A 21,503-nucleotide genomic window follows, 5' to 3' on the forward strand; every position below is an offset into this window, starting at 1 on the left:
TTTTATTTTGACTTATAAATTTGATATAAAAGTAGCTGGCTACTGTCCCAGATGACCTGAGAGGTCTGCTCTGGCTGGTTCATAATGCATCAGAAGATTATAAATTTACTTTGGCCTTAAAATGTTAATTAATTTAATAACCAGCTGTAGTATTTTGATATAAATTCTTTGACAGACAGATAGCCAGTGTAAAAACCTCAGAACTGGAGTGATGTAATCCACTTTATTTGATTTAAAGACACTGTTTATTGCAAATTATCCAGCAATCAGTCAACAAAGTACAGCAATTGAATATACAGAACACTTGTCACTGACTACCATTAAATGTCTTGTTACCAACATTCTTCAAAATATATATTTTTTGTGTGTGTTCAACAGAAGAAAGCCATACAGGTTTGGAACCAAGTGAAAGTGAGTAAATGCTTACATGATTTTTTTTAAGTGAACTAGTATCTTTTTATGTTCATCAGAGTTATATGAGTAAGTGATAAAGAATGATTTATAGGGATAGTTCACTTTGAAATTAAATTTTGGCATGTTTTAGCTTACCTTAAGGGAATCCAAGATGTAGGTATGTTTGTTTCTGAAGTAGTTTCAATTTTGATATTTTTAAGTCAAACTGTTCTTGTCAGTCAGTCAGTCATGCAATGCAGGTCTATGGTCAGTCACTACCTGAAAGAGCACGATTGTTGACACAATTTGTTATGATTTCTCTTACTAGTATGAGCGCGCTTTTTGACGTGCCTACATTTGTAATTAAAAAATTTTGGTCAGCAGTAAAAATTGTCTAACGAACAGTTCTTCTTAAAAATCTGTACTGAAATCGAACCGAAAGCCTCGTACAGAATGGTTCAATACGTGTATTGTTACACCCCTAAAATATATGTATGTGTATATATATACTGTATATGTGTGTGTGTGTGTGTGTGTGTGTATATATATATATATATATATATATATATATTAGTGCATCACCATTATGCAGGCAAAAATGTTCAATTATTGATATTAATTTATTAATAATATTGATATAAATTATTGTCTATATTGATATAAATTATATAGTCTCAATCTATATTCCGTTAACTATATTTGCCAGCTCTAGTGTGCATCCTACAAAAGTGAATGACTGTAATTAGTTAAAAATGATTGTCAACAATGCTTTTCTTGAGCAATAATTTTTTTCTTTTTCTCATTTGGCAGGCGCAGTGATGACCAATTTTCCTTCGGCGACTGAATGGGAAATAAAAAATGCAATTTCTGGTCATTTTAAACAAGCACCAGGGAGAGCAGGGGGTGGTGGTTATGGATATAAAGCTAACAATTCTTAAAAATTTTAGTATCTTAAGTTGTTTTACATATTTTCCAATATTTTATTTGATCATTTTTATGTTTGAATGTTGTCTAAGTTGTTAATATAATTGTTTTGAAATAAATCCCTTTATAATCAATTAGTTTGGATGGATTTTCATTTATGAGAACCTGTTATATTTGAGTGAAAAGAATCCTTATGCCTCATTTTGTTGTCTATTACATGTATATGTAGTGTAATTGATGACTAGTCTATTCTTGGGCTATGGTTAGACGTCTATTAGATTTTCACTGACAGCCCAAATTCAGCCTTGTTTTAGCCTAGACCCATATTGACTGTCTATTAGACGTATATATGTAGTCGTTTAATAGCCGTCTAATTAATGACTAGTTCTTGGGCTATGGTTAGACGTCTATTCTTGGGCTATGGTTAGACGTCTATTAGATTTTCACTGACAGCACAAAATCAGCCTTGTTTTAGCCTAGACCCATATTAGACGTATATATGTAGTCGTTTAATAGCTGTCTAATTGATGACTAGTCTATTCTTGGGCTATGGTTAGACGTCTATTAGACGTATAAATATAGTCATTCGATAGCTGTCTAATTGTCTATTCTTGGGCTATGGTTAGACGTCTATTAGACGTATAAATATAGTCATTCGATAGCTGTCTAATTGTCTATTTTTGGGCTATGGTTAGACGTCTATTAGACGTATATGTAGTCATTCGATAGCTGTCTAATTGTCTATTTTTGGGCTATGGTTAGACGTCTATTAGACGTATATATGTAGTCATTCAATAGCTGTCTATTCTTGGGCTATGTTTAGACGTCTATTAGATTTTCACTGACAGCCCAAAATTAGCCTCGTTTTAGCCTAGACGTCTGGGCTGTGTTTTGACGGCTATTAGACGCAAAATTGCTTGCTGGGTGGTTCGTTGTCCGTGTTTCTTGTTTCCTGGAGTTCCTGAGTTTTTGTGTTTGTACCGTACCTGCATGTCCTAATAAACTAACCATTTGTATCCTCGACTCTCGTTTACCATTCCGTGACAGAGGTAAATTCTGTGGTAATGGCATTTTCTCTAACAGTTTCACATTAAGGTTAAACAGACATTAATGAAACCAGAATATAACAAAAGTACAGGAACAGTCAACGCATTCAATTTTTAGAGTCTTTCTATAATATGCCATCATTGAAGTCAGAGCTGTGGCAGACTGTTGGCCACTGGCAGTGCTAAGTTTCAGTTACTAACAGTCGTGCATTACTGTTAAACAGCCATAAAAAAAAGTTTTAAGAGTCTATGCAGTTTGTTTATGGCTTTATGGTTTTTGTTTTGTTTATGGCTCATTTTCTAAATCCACCACCCTCATCTGTTCCTGGAGCGTTCTTCAGGTGTTCCTCCGCTGCTGCATCAATGTCTGAGTCTGGAGCATTTGGGCTCAACCTCATCACAGCATCTGAGGAAAGAGAATATGGTTTAAAAAAAAGAAAAAGGCAAATTTTTAGGTAAATGACATACTTTTTTTGAAAATGTCGATAGATAACCATGTTATTTTGCTGCATAATAATCTTATGCCAATAAAAGATGTTCTGCATTAAACAGGGTGTGTAACTGTAAAAGTGAAAAGGACATTTCTGATAAAGACAGGTGGTCTTTTAAAGAATGTCCCCTGAATAGATAAAAGTTAACAATAAAAATTACATTAATATTAGACAAGGAACAAGAGATTTTTTTTTTTTTTTTGAATGTCATAAGGCCAAAATTACCTTGCATTACATCGTACAAAGCGATCGTGTAGCGTTGAATGACTTCTTTTCAATTTGGCCACCACTCCTCATATTGAAAATCGCCATTAAGGCATTTGACATGATTCTGTGAAAGAAATTACACAGGATTACTTCACCTCAAAAAAAAAAAAAAAAAAAAAAAAAACAATTTAGGGGAGACTGAATTGACAACGAGCGAAAACAATGGTATCAATACTTGGTTAAACACTTGTACTTCTAACAAAGGTTGACAACAAACTCCAAATAAGCCAGTGTTTTAAACACACCATATATAGTTAGTTAAATTTTATTTCTGTGTCATGCCAAACATTTGGCCCATCCCACATGGGATTACAAGACACTACAAACTTATTTAGCAAACATCTTCCGGTTGCATATACAAATCATTCGGAGAAATACATGAATACAAATATATACATGCACATATACACACACACACAGCACATACAAACAAATCCTCGTCTACAGATCATCTCGATAAAGAGCTTTTTTCCTCTTCTCCCAGGCTTTCTCAAGATAATTGGCTAATTTATATGTTTCACATGTGAACAGCCAGCTCAGTCTTTGAGCATCATCCATATTTACCAAATCAATCTCTGATTTTATCCTACAAAACAAAACAAAAAATCGCGCTGTTCACAATAATTAGAAATATATAATATTTCTTACTTTCACTTTCAGTTGACATAAAGCGCTCCTTGAGGGTCTGGTGCCAGCTATTTCAAAATGTAATAAGATTTGTAAAATGTAAATTCAATTTTGGATAGGACAACCCCATGGCTGGAGAAGACCATTAACACACATACCCTCACTTCTGCACTCTCTCCCGAATGCAGCGGTCAAGAGGCAAGACAACATTAGGAAATTCTGTTAATGAAAACAAAACACACACAGACTTAAATAAGAGGGTAGTTAAATGAAGATAGTAAACAATATTGTTTTATTTTAACTACTTTGTGGATGTAGCAAAGATTTAGACTTCTTGTAATCCAATTGGATATAGTCAACTATTGTAGCCATATAGAAATCATTTACAATGACTAAATCCAATAAACACGAAAGAAACAAGAAACAAATGCAATGTCTCTTCGGTTCTGCAAGATGGCCTGGAGAAGGATTCCCGAACTCTACGTCTGACAGATGGCTGTTCGTTATATGACCCTGATAGAAAAATTGCAACTTAATGTAATTTCGTCAAGTACAACAAACAAAATCACGTTTTAAAAATTTCACTGAAGTGATTACAACATTGGTAATCTTAGAGTATGGTTAAAGAGCAACTTTGTAACAGAGCAAACCTGAGCCATTAACTGCCTTAATATAGAGAGCACATTAAACTGCCCTCCAAGTGACAATAATAAACTCACAATACATTCCAAATATGATCAAAAACTGAAGATTCGTTCTTTGCATACAGACAGGATTTATATTCATTATGCAAAAAGGCACGGCCATAAAGCATTACTTAAGTATTTAAAGCTGAGGCCATAGGTGAGGAATCAGGTAAAGTTAGTCTCCTTCCTGATACTTGCCTATTTTCATAGTGCATTACCTCACCTGCACAAATAGTTGATTTTATGGTAGTGTAAGATATAAACACAGTAAACCACAGTAAATCACAGAAACGTTTTGGGATAGGTTAACATTTATGCAAAACACCTCCTGACTCATGAAATATCCGAAATGGTCCAAACTAATAAACGGTCCGTAAGCACAAACGAGTAGCGCAGTTTCTTTCCACTTTCTTTTTTTTTTTTTTTTATCATTCGCTTCACCGCCAGAAAAAAATTAGCCTGGTTCTACCAGACTCTCGCACATTTAATTTGTACAAAGAGTCTGGCCCCTCTCCATTGACAAGCGTTAACTTCATTGAAGGCGGGTACTCTGTTGAAGCTAGGGATGGCTGACGCGAAACAGTCGTTCCGAAGCTTTGCGAGATCCCGAAGCGCAGATGTTTCGAAACACTGATCCAAAGCGTGATTCAAAACACCCATGTCACGTGACTATGGCCAAACGAAGCCTCGAAGTGTTTCACTATAGGCTTGTTCGACTTCATGCAGCTCTGCGCAGACCGATCGGCGGCTGACTTGAAGCAGTGCATGCCGGTTAGAAATTTTGTCCGACTTGATACAGCGCCGGCGCCACGTGACTGTGACGTATGCCATCAAAGTACCGCGAGAGCGATTCGACAGTAGCCGGAGAACTCAGCCAGCGCAGCTTCTCTTTTTTTTAATTTATTTATTTATATTTATTATTAATTTATTGTCAGTATTTGCAGTTACAAACAACACTTACAAGTACACATACACATACACACAACTACATAATACATACATAAATAAAACATATCCCAGGGAATCTGCAAAGTCCAGGAAGGCTAGTCAACAAGTAGTCCTCACTCGGAGGGCTTCCTCACTCGGAGGATGAGGACGTTTTGGTCAAGGTGAACCACCAGTTGTGTGAGGGACTGCACTGTGACCCGGTGCCAAAGCTGGTGGCCGCAGAGCGCGTGGGGGCGAGAGGAGGACGGCAGCCTACGCTTGTGAAAGTGGAGCTAGAGACGGTTCGGGATAAAGTTGCGGTGCTTCGGAGGAAGTTTAAACTCAAAGACAGTGATACATATGGAAGAGTATTTATATCGTCTGCAAAATCACACGCGGAGCGGCTGATGGAGATTAATCTAAGGACCCTTCTTCGAGAGATCCCTGCTGCAAAGGATTACTACGTGGCCGGTAATGGGCGACTGGTTAAGCGCGTTGGTCCAGAGGATACTGCAGGAAGAGGCCCTCGGTTTGACGAGACCATGCCCAGTCTGTAAGTGCTGACTGTGTTGTCTTGGTTCATTGGAATGTTAATGGATGGACGCTAAATAACTGTAAACTTAGAGCGCATCTGCTGTTGTCTCTTGAGCCAGACATTATTTCTCTAAATGAAACTCATTTATCTATACTTACCCCCGAACTCAGTGGATTTACTTGGATTGGACATAACAGGGTGGCACACAAAAAAGCAGTAAAAGCCTCTGGAGGTGTGGGTATTTTTGTTAAAACCGCCTTTCTGAACTATTACATTATAAAATCCATTGATAAGACATTTGATGGAATTTTGTGTTTGCGCTTTAAAGGTGCATTAAGCAAGTCTCTGAGTTTTTGCAGAACTATGCCCCCTCTGGCGGCAAGCGAAACTGCAACCAGAGGTGTGCACGCTCACGGACAAAAGTTTTCTTTTTTTTATCTTACGTGGAGTTTGCGTTGGTGTTTGAAATGAACTATAAGCAGATCTCTTACAATCCATCTTCTACGGAGAATGCCGGCGAATACACAAACCTGCCAGGCATAGCTATGTGAGCGTGCCGTGAACGCGCATGACGTCACGCCCAGTCTAAAATTCCGGCCCAAATCCCTCTTATTTATTTTACTTTACAGGATTATAAAGGCAATCTCAGTGATCAGAGAAGGGCTCATTCAGCCCATCAGGCAATTGTTTAAGCATGTATGGGTTAGAAAACGGGTATTTTTAACATGAAAAGTTGCTTAATGCACCTTTAAGCATATTGTTTCTCAGTATTCCTTCATGGTAATTTCATGTTATTTATCTCCAGAAACCTCACCATGGGGTCGTAATGCGGATCTTTTTTTTGCTCATTTGCTGTCATTAATATATGCTGCTGATTTCGATGCTATTTATATATGTGGGGATTTAAATAGTCGCATTGCGCACCTTAGAGATTATGTTGATGAAGACGACATCCCCCCCAGAGTCGTCTTGGATGCAGGCCTAAATAAACACGGAGAAAGTTTCATTGATTTTCTCAGAGATTCTAAATGTTGTGTTCTGAGCGGAAGGGTTAATCCTGAAAATGATGGCTTCACCTCTGTGTCAGTCAAGGGGAGGGCTGTGGTGGATTATTTAGTGATCCCACTTGTGGACTTAAAAACATGCTCTGAATTTAGTGTTTTTACCCCTCATGACCTGGTGGACAAAAATGGGCTACAGGGGATAGATATGATAGATGATTGATGTAGGCTTCCTGATCATTCTGTGCTTTATCTGCGTTTTCAAACAAAGCAGATTCTGTGTGTTGGGAATGATATCGAGTTTGGTCTACAAACTAAAAGATTGATAAGAAAGTTGCATGATCATTTTCTTGATTCTGACGTTTGTGATAATGCTCTAAGTGTCATAAGAGAGGAATTACAACTTGGAGAAAAAACACAGGATAATATGAATTATTGTTATGAACGTCTCTGTATGGTATTAAATAAGGAAATTAGCAAATACGGACCCAAAAGTGAAATGTATAGTAGAACAGTATAAAATCAAACAGCCATACTGGAATAATGAACTGCAGAGTGTGTGGCAAAGTCTTCGTATGGCTGAGAAAAAATACTTGAAATGTAAAGATCCCTCCTCAAGGCAGGAGTTATACAGAGCTTTTAGAAGTGGTCAATCTGAATTTGATAAAAAGCTCAGAGCTTACAAAAGGAGTTGGGGGAATGTTCTTCAGCTGAAACAGTTTCATAATAGTAATTCTAAATACTTCTGGCAAGAAATAAATAAGAAAAAAACTATCCCACTTGAAATTATCACAGAGAGTGGAGAATCTGTCTTTCAAACTGATCAGGTGTTGGAAAGATGGGAGGCAGATTATAGCAACTTGTTTGCTAGTAGCTGCTCCTATCAGTTTGATGACCAGTTTTTTATAAATACCTGTAAGGCTAAGGCAGTTCTCGAAGGGAATAATGTTAGTCCACCACTGCTTTCAACAAATGACTTGTTAAATAGTAACATTACAGTGGTGGAGGTACAGAAGGTAATTGAAAAAAATAAATTACAAAAAGCTGTGGGAGAAGATGAACTGACAAATGAAGTTCTTAAATGTCCCAAGCTCTTGAATAATCTGCACTGTGTTTGTTTACAAATTGTTTTTGTAGTGGTGTCATTCCATCAGGGTGGTATAAATCAGTCATCAAGCCAATCCCCAAGTCTTGTCAGGCCGACCCCAGAATACCTCTAAATTACAGAGGCATAAGTTTGAGTACAGTTTATAAAGTTTATTCTGCCATTTTGAACAATCGGCTTTGCGAGTATATTGAAGAGAATCAAATAATGGTTGATGAGCAGAATCGATTCAGGAAAAAAAGGGCATGTATTGACCACATTTATGTCCTACCATCCGTGGTGAGAGCACGGCTACAGGAGGGAAAAAATACATTTGTTTGTTTTGTTGATTTAAAAAAAGCGTTTGATTGGATAAACAGAGACCTCCTGGAGTATAAATGAATTAATTATGGGATTAATGGTAAATTTTATAAATCAATTAAAGCCCTGTATAAGGCACCAGTAGCTTGTGTTCAGGTGAATGATTTAAGGACTGGTTGGTTTCCTACTCCGTTTGGGGTACGTTCTCTCCCCAACGTTATTTGCTCTTTATGTTAATGATTTGGCACAAGAAATCTGTGTCAAATCTGGGAATAACTATTGAAGACCTTAATCTTAGTATTCTTTTATACGCTGACGATATTGTGTTGACTGCAGAAAAAGAAATTGAGTTGCAAAAAATGTTGAATATTATGAATGATTGGTGTACCAAATGGAGACTTACTATTAATTTAGAGAAAACACAAATTGTGCATTTCAGAAAGCCATCTACCTGCCAAAGTAATTATGCATTTTATTTTGGTCAATCATTGTTGAGCTATTCTGCAACATATAAGTACCTTGGCTTTGTTTTTCAAGAAAATATGAGGTTTTCTCGGTGTTCATAGGTTCGCCCCTAAGGTAGCTGTAGAGGGAGACATGGGTTGGGAGCCTTGTGTGGTGAGGCAAAGGGTTGAAGTGATTAAATTGTGGAATCGTTTGGTGAGCCTACCTGACTATAGACTTACCAGGAAAGTCTTTAACTGGGATAAAGTCAATGGGCACCCCTGGACTAAAGATGTTCATGAGATCTCATATAAAGTAAACTCTCAAATTTTGTTTCAGAATAATTTACAATTTAAAATACCTATTATAAAATAAACATTATTTGATATTCATAAAAAGCAGTGGGAGTTAGAAGTGTTAAATAAACCTAAACTGAGAATTTATGTGCAGTTCAAGGTCTGCTTTTCCACAGAGCCCTATGTGAATTGTAATATGAAAAGGAGACAGAGATCCCTGTGTGCACAGCTCAGAGCAGGAGTGCTGCCTTTGGAGGTGGAAGTGGGTCGGTATAAAGGGGTTCCTGAGGAAGACCAGCTTTGTGCTGTCTGTGATTTGAGTTTGGTTGAGGATGAATTTAATTTTATGTTTTACTGTCTTTTGTATAATGATTTGAGAAATGTTTTGTTTGAAAAGATTCAATGTAAGAATCCTGATTTATTTTGGTTATCTGAAGGGGATATGTTGGGCTGGTTGTTTAGTAATGACTGGTTTAGTGTGGCAACATTTGTGGAGAAAGCTTGGACTTTAAGGCAAAGAACGCTCTATCCCAAGATGTAATGATATTGTCTATAATGCTATAAGGTCCGCTTTTCATTTGAAATGTCAGTGTCTTATAAGCCCATGTGGGCTGGGCACAAATTCTGTGCATGACACTCAAATAAAATAAAATGAATGAGTCCAATTCATAGCATCACTTACAGTTATAAGAGGTCCAATATCATTCAGTCACGTGACGTCACAAGTGTTGAATATGTCTGCACAGACTTCAGAGCTTTACAGTTCTTTGAATATTTTATGGAGTCCAAATATTCATTTATTTCACTTTCAAATACAGGAAAAAAAGGTTTAGAGCCCCTGAACTTACATTTATGGATGTGATATTTAGCGAGTAGAAATAAAAGATTAATAATGAAATATTTTCCTTCCTTGTCCGTCTTGAGGTCGACCACACCAAAGAAAACATCCTTAAAACAAAATGAGAAATCCGTAACGAGATAAGTTTGGATAAATTCAAGAACATCTGACCAGAATATTTCCGTATAGGAACATTTCCAAAATAAATGGGAAATATCTTCATCTGACCTTTTACAGAAAGAGCATTCAGATTCAATATCTGGTTTATACCGCTTAAGCACACGCTTTGCTGGGTAGAATCTGTGAATTAATTTAAACGTAACTTCTCTCACTTTATTAGTAAGCATATATTTGAAAGGCAAAGACCAAACGTTTTTCCAAGGGACATTCTCTATTAAATTGTTCCAATATGGGATTATATAAGGAATAGTAAAAATATCTTTTTGGTATGAAGTCCTAATTGTTTTATTTTTAGAAAAGCATAAACTCCCCACAGCAGTATCAGATAAATTTTTTATTTTTTTTTGGAGGAATTGCATCAAAGACAATTGCATATTCCTTAACCGAAACAGGAATTTGAAATTTCCGCAAAAAATCTGAATAACTGTACAGTCTGCCATTTGTGTCATAGAGTTGGCCAACAAGTAAAGTATTATTTCTGTACCAGTTTTCAAAAAATAAAGATTTATTTTTGTAGAGAATGTCCTTATTGTTCCAAATGTAATATCGATGAGGTGAGAAGTTATGTTTAAATAAGAGAGACCAAGCCAAAAGCATGTGTTTATGAAAATTGGACAGTTTGATTGGGATTTTGCTAATATTATAATTGCATAATAACAGAAAATTCAAGCCACCGATTTTAGAGAAAATATAGTTTGGAATAAAATTCCATAGTGATGTTGGATTATTAATGAATTATTGTCTGAGCCAGTTGATCTTGAAGGTATTGCTTAAAGTTGTGAAGTCCAAAAAATGTAAGCCCCCACACTGATTTGTATTCATTATCACAGACTTTTTGACATAATGAGTTTTGTTTTTCCACACAAAATGTGAAAGGTGCTATTGACATGAAATTTTCACCAGATGTTGATAACAACTCAAGGAATCAGTACATACAAATAAACCAAAACAAATAAGATCAGAAATTAAGTTATGTGTAATAATGTGAAATGACACAGGGAAAAAGTATTGAACACATGAAGAAAGGGAGGTGCAAAAAGGCATGGAAAGCCAAGACAACAGCTTATTTGTTTTGGTTTCTTTGTATGTACTGATTCCTTGGGTTGTTATCAACATCTGGTGAAAATTTCATGTCAATAACACCTTTGGAAATATATTTACTGAGAAAAATGGTGACGTGTTCAATACTTATTTCCTCCGCTGTATATTGAACTACACGTAGCTAAAAGTCAAAATAACAATTATATATGCAACCCCAGAGAACTGTGGACATGTACAAATGTATCTGAATGCATTTTTAGGAAATGTTCTGTGTTACATATTTTTACCGATTTATGCCGTCCTACCGCGACTATTTTTGGCCAGGGACACGACGTTGCCGTCGGACCGATGTTTGCTGGGCTTTTTCCAAGGCTCATCAAAATTGTGGCTTGACTTGATACACAGTCTAATGGTCTAATTCTAACAAAATCCAAATTTTAAATATCCTTTGCTGTAGCAATTGTATGGGCCTTATGCGTACACTTCCTATTTGAGCCAGTGCAGATGGATGATGAATGAGCAAAGTTATTTCAGAGCAAGATCGCCCCGAGTGTAAAGCCAAACGTGATTGGTTGTAGCAAGAACGTGCTACGATTGGCCAGCTCAATGTGGCCGTTATCTGATTGGCTTGAGTAAACGGTGGGTGGAGTCCACTTTGTGGATTTCTCTGCACAAGGACGCTAGAAGTGTTTCAAAATCCACAAATGCGTGAGGGGATTCACAAATGCACAAGAAGAGATTCACAAATGTATGCAGCGATTTACAAATGCACAGAAAGCAGTTCACAAATAAATGCCACCCAGATAGCAATTACGTTTGGGCCACATGTGGGTATTATCTGGCACATATGGCCTAGATGTGGCATGGCTGAACAGATATGGGCCATATCGTAGCCATATTTGTTTTGCCATAACTTTAAAATCTGCGGGAAATGCTGTCTTGGTTCACAACTGATATTGAGGTATATGGCCCAGATAACAACGAACACATGAGGACCATATGTGGTTGAGCTATGGCACACAGTGAGAAACACCGACTTGTGGTAAACATTTGGCTTATACGTGGAAAAACACAGGAATCCTGAAATCAAGTGCGGCAAACATCCGCCGTTCCACACCTCAGGTTGCTCTGCATCTTCCCTCCTATTGGTGGAGTGAGACTACGGCGCGAGTTTGACTGCGACGCTGGCCAGCTGACGCCTTTAGTGCTTTCCTCACGACTGTGTACATTCAGGTAAGTGATGTTTTGGCATTTTAAAGTCATATAAATGAAATATGCAGCATTATGTGTCAATATTGCATGTTATTATGCGTTTAGTTATTCGTTTCATCGAGGAAGGGGTTGAACTAGCTAATATTTTCCTCAGTTTACTGCTATAACTTACAATAAGTTTAATGTAACTTAACCGTTAACTTCGGCTATAGCAGTTCGCTGGTTTGTCGTTTTAAATTAAGATGTTTTTGTTTATAAATCAACAGCTCACTGTCGTACACAATAAAATAGTATAGTTTGTCATATGTAGTAGCCTATTTGTGAATTAACGTGAAGGCGACGCGGTCCAATGTCGGTGTTACTGTTTGTCAAAAAACCTAAATCCTAATTTGTGTTCACAATCATTCAACTAATCATAATAATATAAAAATGCCAAAAATAAACACATTAATACGTGTGCATTATTGTATGTATCTTTATTTAACTCTGAAATGATATTCAACCAAGACTTTTTCTCATGACTTTTCCCTCTTTAAAATTAAAGTTGTAATGTTAACGTTAGGCTATTAGTGTCAAGTCACAATACCAAAATTATGACTTTCAATACAATACCTGAACATTAACATGAACTAATAATGAACTGCACTTCTACTGCATATATTAATATGTGTTAATGTTAATTTCAACATTTACTAACACATTCAATATAAAAAATTGTACTTGTTAACTTTAGTATGCACTGTGAACTAACATGAACAAACAATGAATTGCTGTATTTCTGTTAACTATCAATTAATTGAGCACCCATTCACTGCCATTATAAAGCTTGGAAGAGGCAGGACATTTTTATAATTACTCTAATTTCTCACGATAGAGATTATATACCATGCTATGGTATACTGTCACCCAGCCCTAATGTGTGGTATGGGTGGGGCAATGACAATAATTTCCATATTAAAAACCTAGAAAATATGGTTTCAGATGGAGTAAGTAATAGTTTATAGTTCATTTTTGAATATAAAAGCACTTTCATTTTAGGGTGGTCTATTTAAATGCATATTTCAACCACTTACACAATGTTTTTTTTTTCCTATCAGATGACCTATCTGGGTCTGGTTGGTGGCTCTGACCTGGATAACACCGTGTGGAGAGTGCTGAAAGCCACTTTTACAACTGCTGCAGCACGTTATGAATTGGAGAGAAGTCAATGGGAAGATTGGTGTCCAACGCCTGGTCGTAAAGGAAGTTGTCATTGGTGAGACCTTTTTTAGAAGTCACTTTTATTTGTATAGCACTTTGCACAATACACAACTTTTCAAAACCGCTTTACAGAACATTGTATTTTTATTTCTGTTATCTCAGTATCGAACCAAACAACTTTTTTTGTCATTACCTGATCACATCCGTGGCTCACTTAAGTGACTGCATTTTTTATTTAGAAGTTTTATGTTTTGTTTTTAAAGAAAGTTATTTTTTATATATTGCGAATCATATCGTTTCAATTATACATTTTAAAGCTGTAATCACAATATAAGATTATCATTCTGTCAAAGTCTCATACCAGCGCATGCCTACAACTATCTGTATTTAGTTCATTATCACTGTGTATTTAAAAGGTTAGTTTACCCAAAAATGAAAATTCTGTCAGTAATTACTCACCCATGTTGTTCCAACCCCCGTAAGACCTTCGTTCATCTTCGGAACACAAATTAAGATTTATATGATGAAATCTGAGAGCTGTCTCACTCCTCCATAGGCTTCTCTGTTATTGAAACTTGCCAGCCCAGAAAGTTAGTAAAGACATTGTTAAAATAGTCCAAGAATACAATGGCTGAACCTTAAGTTTATCAAGTGTCGAAAATAAATTATTTATTAAAAAAAAAAAATTTGTGCGCAAAACAAGCTAAAATAAAGACTTTATTCAACGTAGTGTAACAGCACAGCGCTTCTGTGTTGTACGTCAGAACGTAGGCTCACGATTGGCCAGCATCCCACACATGACCAGCTTTGGCCAATAGTGAGTCTATGCTCTGACGTACAACCCAGAAGTTGGAAAAACTTGAGGGTAATTACAGATAGAATTTTCATTTTTGGGCGAACTAACCCTTTATGTTCCTCCTTGCATTCAGTACTTGGCCCATTATTGTTTGTGTGTTTCTGCTTCCAAATTGTCTCGCATCATTGCAGATTATCTTGAGTTTATTTTGTGTTAGTAAAAACACTTATTTTTGTAGACTCTGTCTTTGGACTAAAACATGACATTAATGCTATCTGTGTTGGTGTGTTTTTACATTAGAGTGTGCATGTCTTTTTTTTAAAAAAGAAGCAGAATACATGCAGTGCTGTAAATTTTAACCGGTTGTTGGTGCAAAATTATTCTAAAAATTGAAATAATTTGTCATAAGGAATTACGGTATAATTCTTGCCCACATATTGAAAAATACAATTTGCAATTCCTTTTGAAAATTTACTGGAAAAAACTTTCATACACTGGTAATTCAGAGGTGTTTAATTTGTTAATAATTGCAATTAAAATATTAAAGGATATTTACATTAATTATTTTTTTTATTCTCCTGCAGCTCTAGCTTCCAGGTTGTATTGCTGCTAACATTATTTAAATTCTTCTTTATTGCAGGTGCAGTCAGGCAGAATCCCCTTACTGGAAAAGGTCAACACATTGCCGACCCTCATTGGAGACTTCTCTGCACATCAACACACTTCTCAACTCTTTACCTTTCAAGTTTGCTTTAACTTTCTCAATTTCTCTTTAAAGTTCTCTTTACCAACTGTGATTTATTTGTATTACTCTCATTGGACTAATTAAACATAACATTAATACACGCTTTGATCGAGTGTTTTGAACTTTGGTGTAAAAAATTAGCTTTGAATGCTATTTATATTATTAATTTGTATTCTTAAATGTTTTCAACTGAATTCTACTTAAAATAAGTACAACTGAGTAGCTGTAATTATGTATTCTTAAATGTTTTCAACTGAATACTACTGTAATTATTAAATTCAACTCTGTTGCTGTAATTATATTTATTTTGATAAATGTTTTCAACTGAATACTACTGTTATTATTCAACTCTTGCTGTAATTATATTTATTTTTATGAAATGTTTTCAACTGAATACTGCTGTAATTAAGTACAACACTTTAGCTGTAATTATTTAAATGCTTGTCAAAATAAATAGTTTTGAGTGCATTTGTTGTTGAGTGTTTAATTTACCTGTGAGTTAATAAGACTTTAAATACTGTCAGCTGCATGTGGGCCACATAAGGGCCGTTAGATTTTAACAGAACTCAACCATACTAAAGTTGCATACCAGGCCCACATATGGGCCACATGAAATTGTAGTATTTGGCTCATGCTTGGTGGAGTTATGGCAGTCCTTTGGTTCAGTTCTGGCAAAGGAGATGTGGGCCATATCTGGGCTGGCAAACACAAACTAATCTGGGCCACAGCTCAGCTGTTTATCTGGCCCACATCTTTGCCAAAGGTAATTTGCTGACTGGGGAACTTTACCATGGTAAACTGAGCTAACGTTTCATTTTACACACTTTGTTAGATTATTGAATTGTCGAGTTAAAATATGCCAACGAGCAACGCGTTTACATTAACAATAAATGTGAATAAACTAATGTGAAATTCTGTTTATAGCCTAATGTTGGCCTACTGATGAGAACCTTTATAGTTTTAGCATTAGTTTGCAAACTATACCATATTATATATATTTTTTTTTTTAAATGGAATTTAATATTTACTTCCATTTTTGTGTTTAAAGGCAACTGCAACAAAGTGCCAATTCGCGCCAGTGACTTCTAGCAAGATTCCAGAGGTAGGCCAGCCCATTTGTGATATATTTTGAGATAAGTTTGCTGAAATGATTAGCATACGCTATGTGAAAATTGCTTTTGAGCCACTGGTGCAGACTAGGTAGCTTACAATATCTTATAAAATCTCTATAAAATTTATATCAAATAAGTGACCTTTGCATTATGTCTAACTTTATTACACAGCAAATGAACCAATCAGAAGATCATTGTCTTTGTTCAGTCTCACCAGATTAAATGTATCCAGGTAAGCACTGCAGTAAAACTCTCACTAATTCATTCATACCAAATCTAGCATTCTAAACAACTTAAGTTTATATTTTTGCATTATTTTGATATTTTATTAGGCAGAAGACTCTACCATTGCAGTCCCACCTGACCAGGAAGGTCCTAATATCAGCGCACAGGTGGGTTAACTACTGTAGGAAGGAGAACGATCATCACACAGTGATTTCTTGCATGTGGCTTACTGTGTATTTGTCTCAAACCTGTTCTCCTCAAACTCCTTCACTGCAGACAAGCTGAAATGGGCTAAAATCATCGATTTCAGTCGTTCTTTCTATGGATCTCAGCATTTTTGGACAGAATTTAGGATTTGTAAGTATTAAAATTTAATCTGGCATAATTTAATTTAGTTCTTTTGTATGCTATTTATTGACAAAAGCTGTTTACAAATATATATTCTTAAGTTTTTGTGAAAATAATAATAAAAATTAACAAAAAAGGAGGTTAAAAATATTGTGACACTAATATATTCTCTCTCTCTCTCTCTCTCTCTCTCTCTCTCTCTCTCTCTCTCTCTCTCTCTCATATAGTGTTGGAACCGGGATCTCCTCTGAAGGACTGAGTACATTTGTGTTTGTGGGCACGCATGCAGACCAGGGAACACTCTGATGTTGTCAATCAAGTTCTGAACAGGAACCAATCTTTGGAGAAGTTCATTTATTCACAAAGGTGGACAAAAACATTGTGTTGGCTTTTTAAAGATTATTTTGATGATGACTTTTACTCCTATGCTGTAGAAAAGATGGAGGAGTAGACAGTCAAACATTGATAATAAGAAATGTTTCTTGAGCATCAAAGAGACTTCTTTCAAAAACATTAAGACACTTAAATACTTCTTTTGGCCACCAGTGTACATGAATCCAACACATTTTTGGAAATAAGTGAAATTATTTTGAAGGTGGGGTTATGTGTCTTGAATTGTGAAAAGAACTGTGTTTTGTCCTGTTTTGGACATTTCCTTTTTGAATGCTTAAAAATGTATTTATATTCTGCAGTTTTATGAATGTAATGGTTGATATTTCATTATAATACTTGTATAAGCTAAACAACCAATGACTCTACATTCATTTAGTCAAATGCTAATGTTTTGTTTATGGTTTTATGTATGTTTTCAAAAATGTTTGCAGTGAAGGACAGCACATAATGTGTTAATTTAACACGTTTACACATCTTTGTGCTAACCTCTCTGACATATTTACTTTGTTAAAATCATTAACACAATGAATGAGTTAAAATTAACACAAAAAAATGTTGTCTCTAAACTCACCCATTAATGTGTAAAAAATTTCACACATCATTTCCAGCATTGGCATGTTTATTTTGTGATATATATGAAATGTTTTAAATAAAAAAATGGTATTTTGTGATAACTTTGTCTAATTGGTTTGTATGAAAGTAGTACTTATGTAGGATAAAAATAAAATTAATCATATATCAAAATTATCAAATCTAATTTATATTTAGTACAAATAAAAATAATTACAGTAGTGTACTGATTAGCTTTGTTTTTTACAGTAATGCACTGTACTGATTAGCTTTGTTTTTACAGTAATGCACTGTATTACACAAAACTGAAATACGGTTTGGTACTGTAACTCTTAATTACAGTAACTTACTGGCAACAGTGTTGCCAGTAAGTTACTGTAAAAAACCCTTGAAAAGTCTAACAGTGTATGCTGTATAGCTGTTTTTTAATTTTTTTTTTTTTTTATTGGAAATATATTTTAGCTTGTCTTGTATATTTTTTGTTAAGATCAGATAGCATTTTAATCTGTCACATGGTCATGTTACAATACACTCCACCTATGGGGCATGTTGTCACATTTCACTTCCATTCTTTCGGGGTATATCAATAATAAAATATACACTGTATTAATAAAACAAAACCACATAATTGTACTAGACATGTGTGAAATTAATGTGGTGAAAAATAAACACTCTGAACCCTATAGATTTACACAAACTGAGAAAGTCCAAAAGCGTTAGGTTGTGCCCTAGCCTGGTAATACCAGACTCTGCTACTTCACTTTGCTTTGTAGACAGAGTCTGGAATGGCATAATAAAGAAGTGTTTTCTCTCTTGCTAGGGGGTGCTTGTCTGAAGTTTAAAATCATTAGTTACCCGTAAGCCAATCACATAACGTTTGGTTATGGCGTGTGTTATGCGCATGCTCAGCAGCATCTAACTTCCACTGTAAACACATGTATGATGCGAAAACAAAACCATCGAGCGAAATACCGGATTGAACATGGCTGTGAACGACTTTTGCAGATTATGTGAAGTAAATCTATGCATCCACGGTACAATCAGCGTCTACGTCACGGCTCTCAGCCCGCCCTCTGTTCGTTGATTGGCCCGGCTGTTTCCAGACCGGTGGAAAACAGAAAGCTCTGACGCTGTCTCAGACTAAGTACAGAAGCGAAATGAAATTGAGCGGAAGTACGAAGTCTGACGTAGTCAGGCTAGTTGTGCCCCGCTCTCCCCTAAACATTTTTTTTTTTCATGAACATTTAGACGGAATTATGTTTGACAATATTAAACAAATACTAATAATCATTTATTAAACTACTAAACACAAAATCCTGTAGAATCTGCAGAACTGATCAATGTCAAACTTGTAAAGGCGAGACAAATGATTGAGCCAGAAATCTCCACTTCAGCAGCTTTACACACACCAAACTTTACAGTGTTATTCTTATCCATATTCTGAAGCTTTTTACAGAGGGGTTTGTTCATATATCATTTTCCTGATTTAATTCCTAAAAAATTGTGAGTTTTATATTTTATTTTTGGCTGTTAATTGACAGTATTTTCTGATTTGTGGAGTGATAAGAGATATCCAAACCCCCCTCTTTAAAAACCTATGACTCTAATATATATAAAAAAATAAAAAATAAACAGGAATTTAGAACCTGACTTCATCCAATGTTCTGATTTTTGTTCTAGAAAGGTATGCAAATTAGTGCATACTTAATTAGATAACGCATAGTTTGCATATTTAAATATTTCCGAAAACTTGTAATGCAAAAACAAAAAAATTTTTTTTGCAATTATCAATGTAATCAATCAACTGTTGATATATATCTGTCTGGTGATATATATATATATATATATATATATATATATATATATATATATATATATGCATACAGTGGGGAGAACAAGTATTTGATGTACAGATGTAGCCTAAAGGGGGAGCCCGGGGACAGTTGCAACACTTTTTGCATTTCTCTCAGTTACTCAGAGACTATTTGGACTAGACCAACCAAATTTGTATATATTAAACTTGCATCTGTCTGCTAATTACCCATACCATTTAAAGATGATTACATATGACATATCGTTCACAGTATTTATTTGAATGGAAGAAGCCAGATGAAAATTGCAACATGTTAAAAATACCTTAAATTTCACTAATTAACTTTAGCTTTTTTGTCTCATTGAGCAAAGAATTCTGAAAATATGAACTGTTTTAGGCCTACTATAATATTATAGTATTATTTATTTATATAGTAATATTATTGTAGCCTATTATTTATTTATATAGTCATATTATCAAATAACAGTTATTGAGTTTTGTTTGTGTATGTGTAGAACATAGTCCTACATAGATTCAGTGTGCAGGTGTTACAGATGATATTCAATCTCTCCATATTTCAGTGTCAGACAGGAAGAACTGAACAATTTGCAATGCAACAAACTTTTATTAAACATGCAATTTATAACTTGTTGCAACCGTCCCCGACCCTATCAGCCATGACAGAGCATCATACTCCTGCTAGACACACTGACTCTGACACATGCTATCCATGGCACTTAGAAGTCAACACAACAATAATTCAAACTAAGTAAGTTTTGATTAATTCATACAAAATGTCAGGACAGAATGACACAAATACATCTCATAAAAAAAAAAAATACTTTCATACCTCCAAAACAAGTTTTATTCAATAAATGCAGCAGAAGATGTTAAAGATGTCTTCTGTCCTCTTCCTGGTGAGGTGGGAGGGGGGAGGGGAGGGGAGGGGGGGTCTAACTGAGCATGTGCAGTGTGAGTGTCATCACTCTAGCTTGTTTCTGATTGGAGAAAAATTACGTTGCCGTCCCGGTCTCTCCAATAGAGGAGCGATGCAGAAACAACCCAGAAGAAGAAGTGCTTGCCTCTTTGATCATGTGTTTCCTCTCTGTATGACTGTTTCCTATGAGCCAAACCTCTTGCGTGTGAGTGAGTGTGTGTGTGTGTGTGTGTGTGTGTGTGTGTGTGTGTGTGTGTGTGTGTGTGTGTGTGTGAGAGAGAGGTTCTGGAGTCACCTTTTCATTACCACGAGACCTCAAAGTGCTTTGGGGGATATTAGAGGAACTCGAATTCTATAAAAGGGTTATTAAAAGATCTTATAACATTTAAGTGGTTCCTGGAAGATCTTTTCTGTTAAAGCCAGCATCTTAATACTCACAGGTATTTGGTACCGGCCAGCCTGATCGTGGGCAGCCTGCTGGACGTCTGGGTGTTGGCGTGGAGAGAGTGGGGAAACATGAGGAGAAGCTTCCGATCTGGTGCATGCGAACCCCCTGGGTTTCCCCCGTATGTCCCCTGCCTGGTCCGGCGACATCCCACTCCGGCCCCTGGGTGGACCTCTGAAGGGTCCTGGCGGACGGGACCTGGGGAGCGTGATAGGTCGAGGGGAGGGTGTAGAGGAGGGGGAAGCTGAAAAAGAAGAAGGTAGAGAAACATTAGGGAGGGTATCGCCGACCCTAGAGCACGCCACCAGCTGATCCTCCGCCAGATGGATGGCCGAGTCCAGCGACGTCGGTCGGTGGCACTGGACCTACTCTGCCGTCTTCTTCGGTAGATGAGCGATAAACTGCTCCAGCACCACACGGTCGATGATTTTCTCGGCGTCGCTTCCCTCGGCCAGTAACCACTTGCGGCAAGAGTCCCGGAGCTGTTGGGCCATCACGAAGGGTCGGCCGTTGTCACCTAGATCCAGCGACCGAAATCGCTGGATGATGTTGCTCTGGGCTCCGGCCGACCCGCTGCAGGATGGCCCTCTTGAGGTCGTCGAAGAC

General features: G+C 36.3%; 1 protein-coding gene and 1 long non-coding RNA gene across 1 annotated transcript; one reads left to right on the forward strand and one right to left on the reverse strand.

The window, feature by feature from the left end:
• The window catches only part of LOC311094365 (uncharacterized protein), a 337,913-nt gene that overhangs the window by 107,356 nt on the left and 209,054 nt on the right, over window positions 1–21,503 (reverse strand).
• Window positions 12,319–15,522, forward strand: LOC311096954. The gene is made up of 2 exons (XR_014609169.1): window positions 12,319–13,568; window positions 14,950–15,522. It is a non-coding gene; the product is annotated as an uncharacterized lncRNA (long non-coding RNA).

This window comes from Abramis brama (genome assembly GCF_963993115.1).
Source record: "Abramis brama genome assembly, chromosome: 1".
NCBI lineage: Eukaryota > Metazoa > Chordata > Actinopteri > Cypriniformes > Leuciscidae > Abramis > Abramis brama.